This window comes from Chionomys nivalis, chromosome 13, assembly GCF_950005125.1.
Source record: "Chionomys nivalis chromosome 13, mChiNiv1.1, whole genome shotgun sequence".
Taxonomy (NCBI): domain Eukaryota; kingdom Metazoa; phylum Chordata; class Mammalia; order Rodentia; family Cricetidae; genus Chionomys; species Chionomys nivalis.
In genome coordinates, this window is record NC_080098.1 from 54,070,276 (window position 1) to 54,076,556 (window position 6,281).

The 6,281-nt window shown below is 43.5% G+C and overlaps 1 pseudogene; it reads right to left on the minus strand.

Annotated features, from left to right (window-relative positions):
- Positions 1 to 385: 385 nt before the first annotated feature.
- On the minus strand, positions 386 to 1,089 carry LOC130885535 (60S ribosomal protein L7-like; annotated as a pseudogene).
- Between the last annotated feature and the right edge of the window lie 5,192 nt (positions 1,090 to 6,281).

Here is a 6,281-nt window from a genome sequence, read left to right on the forward strand (position 1 = left end):
ATCTCAGCCTCCAGGATGTGAATGGGCCTCTGCTACTGTCTCCTGATGTGTCTCACCATGGGCCAAAGCAATAGACACACACACACACACACATGTACTGAAGCCTTGACCCTGAAACAAACCTTGCCAAGCTGTGACTGTTTATTAACTAGCCAGATTACAAAAATGCCACATGTGACACCTTAGTTCATTTGCCTAATGAACCTGTTAATCAGCCTGACAGTGGTGGTGCACATCTTTAATCCCAGCATTCAGGAAGCAGAGGCAGGCAGATCTCTGTGAGTTCAAGGCCAGCCAGGTTTACAGAGCTAGTTCTAGAACAAGCTCCAAAGCTACAGAGAAACCCTGTCTCGAAACACAAAACAATAACAACAAAACTGTTAGTCTAGTCTTCCCTATTGCCAGTATCTCTCCTATGCACAAAATGAGCTGTCTTTCTCCTCATTCCACTAGTGGAAAAGATCACGAGGAGACCACAGGAAGTTATTCGCTTCCTTAAAGCATTTTCCAACTGTATAGGTCTTGTGAATCAGCTCCTCCACGGAGATGATGCCATGTTTACCAAGAGATGGAGCAATCAAGGGATTATCTGTCAAAGAAGTTCGTTTCTTATTGATTTCACCATAGCCGTGCTTGTAGATGACTTGAGGTTGGGTTAGCTTGGGGTACCACCATGCAATGTATGGTTCCACAATCAGCATGTCAGATGAAGCCTTGTCGAGCTTGACAAAGGTACCATGGAAGACCTGATAGAGACGGGAAAGCGGCACGACCTTACAGACCTTAGTGCCTGCACCCTTGATACCTCAGATTCTGAAGACAAATGTCAGTTTGGGTTCTGCAAGCACCTAGCCGTTTCCGGCTTCCCTCGCCATCCGAATTATCAGTCCTGTACACCGGCCTGTATTCCCTGTGATGGTGCTTTGTCTTCTCATAGCTTAGCTTCCTCCTCGCCTTTCGTAGTGTCTTCAGTGCAGACTTCTGCAGGAGCTTCTCCTTCAATTCCTCCAAAGCCCTCGGCTTTTTCCTAAGGATTTCTGGCACAGCAGGAGTCCTCCCCGACCCCCAACCTCCCCTCACAACCTCCATGTTCCAGTGGGGAACAAAGAGCTTTCCTCTGTAAATGTATTTGTTTGTTTAATTATTTATTTACTTGTTTTTGTGTGTTCCCTGTCCCCTCTCCCCCAAACAAGGTTTCTCTGTATAACATACTGGCTGCTCTGGAACTTGCTTTGTAGATCACCTTTTCTCTTTTAAAATAATTGTCTTGGACATTTTGTCACGATGATGGAAAAGTGACTGGCACGGCAACACACTGATAGAAACAAACAAAAGCATTGTGCTATGTGAACTGAAGTTACACAAGAAGGGAGGGGAGGAGAATGGCAAGTTTAAGGGGGAATAACAGGAAAGAGTTTGCTTTACCACATTTAGGAAGAGCTTCTCCACCGGAAATGGTCTGCTTTTTTTCTGCCCCTCCATATACAAGATAATAGCTGAACTTCAAGGTTTTTGTTTGTCTCTCATGTTCCCCCTCCACCCCACCCCACCCCATCCCTAGCTGTCCTGAACTCGCTTTGTAGACCAGGCTGGCCTCAAATTCACAGAGACCCACCTGCTTCTGTCTTTGTGCTGGGGTTGAAGAAAGGCTTGCCCCACTACACTTGGTTTAGTTTTTTGTTGTTTGTTTGTTTTTAATTTAAAAGATACATCAGAATGATAAAGCTAGGAGGCCACAGGGTACACCTTTAATTCCAGTCAGGCAGATCTCTTGAATTCAAGGCCAGCCTGGTCTACAGAGTTCCAGGACAGGCTCCAATACAACACAGAGAAACCTTGTCTTGAAAAACAAAAACAGGCCGGGCGGTGGTGGCGCACGCCTTTAATCCCAGCACTTGGGAGGCAGAGGCAAGCGGATCTCTGTGAGTTCAAGACCAGCCTGGTCTACAAGAGCTAGTTCCAGGACAGGCTCCAAAACCACAGAGAAACCCTGTCTCGAAAAACCAAAAAAAAAAAAAAGAAAAGAAAAACAAAAACAAAAAAATAATAAGAAAGCAAGTGTGGTGATGTATTCGTATAACCGCAACGTTTATAACCCCAGCAGTTGAGAAGGGAGGTAGGAGGATTAGAAGTTCATGGTCATTTTCAGCTACATAAGCGTTCTGGGCTAGCCTAGGCTACATGAGACCCATATTGAGTGTTAATTTGACAGAATTTAGATTCCCTTAGGGGATAAACCTCTAGGCACCCCTGTAAGAAATTATCTAGATTAGGTTAATGAAGTCAGAGAGACCATCTTAACTATGGGTTGTAGTGTTCTATGGGCTGCTGCAGTCCAGTTCTGAATCCAAAGGAGAAAATGAGACCGGTGTCTCCCTCTACTTCCCTACTGCTGGTGCAATGTGACCAATTTCCTGAAGCTCCCACTGCCATCACTGGGTCCACTCTGATATATTGTAACCTGGAACTGTGAGCTACAATAAAGCAGGCCTGGGGGTGGAGGGATAGCTCAGTTAAGAGCACTGGCTACTCTTCGAGAGGACCTGGGTTCAATCCCCAGCAACCATCTGGTAGCTCACAACTGTCTAGAACTCCAATTCCAGGGGATCTGATCCTCTCACACAGCACTTATAACATAAACAAATAATCTAAATAACTAAAAATAAAAAGCAGCTCTTTCTTAAGTTGTTTCTTGTCAGGTATTTTGTGACAGCGAGAAAAGTAATGTAAGTCACCATTTCTAACACAGAGAGAAAGCGACTATACACATTTAGAGACACATCTATGCCGGGCGTGGTGGCGCACGCCTTTAATCCCAGCACTCGGGAGGCAGAGGCAGGCGGATCTCTGTGAGTTCGAGACCAGCCTGGTCTACAGAGCTAGTTCCAGGACAGGCTCCAAAGCCACAGAGAAACCCTGGCTCGAAAAACCAAAAAAAAAAAAAAAAAGAAACACATCTAAATAAATGTGTTAATTAGTGACAGAGACACCCATTGGATACAATGCCTTTCTAGAGGAATACTGTTACTCTTGGGTGAGTAACACACGTAAGACTTTGTGGATACTACAGTCCCCTGCAAGAGTGTTCAGTCACTAAGAAGAAACCACAGACTTGGAGCAGAGAGACATATTGTCTCAGTTAGGGTTGCTATTGCTATGATGAAACACCATAACCAAAAGTAACTTGGGGAGCAAAGGACTAAAGTCACCCACAGTTCCATATCAAAAGCAGTTCATCATCAAAACCAGTGAGTACTGGAACCTGAAAGTAGGAGCTGATGCAGAGGCTGGGGAGGAATGCTGCTTATTGGTTTGCTAACCATGGCTTGCCCAGCCTGCTTTCTCACAGAACCCAGGACCACCAGCCCAAGGATAGTATCACCTACCATGGTCTGGACCCTCCCACATCAGTCACTAATTAAGAAAATGCCCCACAGTGGGATGCTACAGAGGCATTTTCTCTCAATTGAGGTTCCCTCCTTTCAGATGACTCTCGCTTGTGTCAAGTTGACATAAAACTAGCCAGGACACACATGAAAGCAGATAGAGATGCTTGGCACATCTTTATTGTGTTTTCCGGTGATTTAAACCAAGTGGGATTCAATGCTCTTCCCTTTGGTGGTAGCCTGTGCTTGCAGCCCCAGCTGTTCAGGAGAGTGAAGCAAGCGGATTGTTGGAGTTCAGGAGTTTAAGACCAAGCTGAGCAATATAAGCAGCCTTCATCTAATACTAATAATAAATATTTTAATTTAAAATAAAACCTTTCCCCTGAGCTTCTGAGTTCATGAAGTTGGTCTCCTGCACTTTACTTCTTTTCTGAGTGTTTGAAAGTCCCACCCCTGTTCCAGTTTTCCAGCTCTCTATAACATATCACCAAATATTTATTGAATGATAGTGATCTTGCTTAAACTGCTATGGTATCTATACCTTAAATTAACTGCACTCATTGTGTTGTCTTTGTAATATTTTGATGGTTTCCAGATGCATATATATCATATGAATAGAAAGAGGGTGGAGATACAGCAAAGCCATTCAAAATAGAACCAGACACTCGGCTACCCCATGTGTTTTAAATATATTACCCATACAATTAAGAACACAGTATTATAAACCAACTCTATAAATCTTAGGATAAAACCAATAACACAGCAACTCTTCTTAGTTACAAAGAGGCCCTGAATAATACAGATTCCAGGATGATGCTCTTTGAATACTCTTGAATATTCCATAGCTTCCAAAAATAAACAACAGCATGTTCCTTTCTGTGCAAAATGAAGGGGGACATTTCTTCTTTAATATATAAATATAAATAATATGTAAATATTATATATATATTTGTCCATCTCATTTTGGAAAATTTTAAAGACATTTCTTAAAGATGACCTTAAAAATATGAAATAGAGCCTGGATGTAGTGACACACACCTTCAATCCTACCACTCCAGAGGCAGAAGCAGGCATCTTGATCTCCTCAAGTTTAAGGTTAACCTGGTCCTCACAGCAAGTTCCAGGATGGGCACAGCTATGTATATTTCATTTATGTATATCTACACACACACACACACACACACACACACCAAGGACTAGATTATTTTAGTGACAACACAGCATTCCAGTGCAAATACTTTACTGTTTAAGACATTAGAATTGTGTTTCAGCCAGGTGGTGGTAGCACATGCCTTTAATCCCAGCACTTGGGAGGCAGAGGCAGGTGGATCTCTGTGAGTTTGAGACCAACCTAGTCTAAAAAGAGAGTTTCAGGACAGCTAGGGCTGTTATACAGAGAAATCCTGTCTTGAAAAGCCAAAACAAAGCAAACAAACATACAAAAAAAACAGCTCTGCTTTAAATATAATCACAAACTTACCAACTCTGAAATCAATAATTCCTTTATGTTCTCCAATACATAGTCAGTATTCCCTAACTGTCTTTAAAAACAATCAGATGTGTCTTTTCTTCCACTTTTCTGAGTGTGTGTGTTATATGCAGTATGTATGAGTGTGTTATATGTAGTATGTGCGTGTTATATGTCGTGTGTGTGGGCACTCTTGTGCACAGAAGCAAACAGGGACATGTATGTACAGGTGCACATGGAGATTAGCAGTCCATGTTGGATGTCTTGTTCAGTCTCTCTCCACCTCATATTTTGAGACAAGAGCCCTCACTGATGGCTGGAGCAGCTGGCCAATAAGCTTCAGGAATCTACCTGTCTCCGTTTCATCCCTCAATGTTGGGGTTACAGATGCATAAGGCATACTCACTGAACCCAGCTTTGTGGATTTGTTCTGATTTTGTGACGGCATCTCACTCTGTAGCCCTGACTGGCCTGGAACTCACAGAGACTGGCCTGTCTCTGCCTGCAGTGTTGCCTGTCCTGAATCCATGTGCTGCTGGCCTAGTTTCACAGCAAAAACTTTACTAACCAAGCCATGGTTCATGCCCTCCCCGCACCTCCTTTATTGAAACAGCAACTCACTTTGTATTTCAGGTTCTCCTGTAGACTGGAGTAGCCTAGAACTTGTAGCCACTGTCTTGCTTCTGCCTCCTGAGTGCTAGGATTACAGGGCCTGCATCACCTTCCCCAGTTTCTATCCTCAGCTGTTAAGGACAGTAGCTGTTTTATTGCTTTTTTTCTCTTTTCTTAAACTTTTTAAAGATTTATTTTATGAGAATGAGTATTTTTGCTTACATGGATGCATGTGAACCACGTGCCCAAGGAGGCCAGGAGCAGGCATCAGATCCCCTGGAACTAGAATTAGACAGTTGGGAGCTGTCTTGTGGCTGGTTTTAAGGAACTCACGGATCTGACATCCCCTTGCAGTTCCTCTTAGGAATATTTCCTTAAATAAACGTTTAGTCATGGGATTTTTTTGTTTTTTGTTTTTTTTGGTTTTTTTTGTTTTTCGAGACAGGGTTTCTCTGTGGCTTTGGAGCCTGTCCTGGAACTAGCTCTTGTAGACCAGGCTGGTCTCGAACTCACAGAGATCCGCCTGCCTCTGCCTCCAGAGTGCTGGGATTAAAGGCATGCGCCACCATCGCCTGGCAGTCATTGGATATTTTATCGTAAATTCAACAACCCCAGCCAGCCATCGCTGAGATGGGTCCACACTGCTCAGCAGTGAAAACAGGACCACAAGGAGCCTTTTTCCTCATGCGCTCTTTCCAACACGGCTGCTGAGAACTGAGATCGAGGGGCAGGTTGGGAGATCTTTACCCCAATCCTAACTCATCATTATTTAACTCTGCAGAGTAACTCTGAGCAAATTCTTCCATGTATCTGTG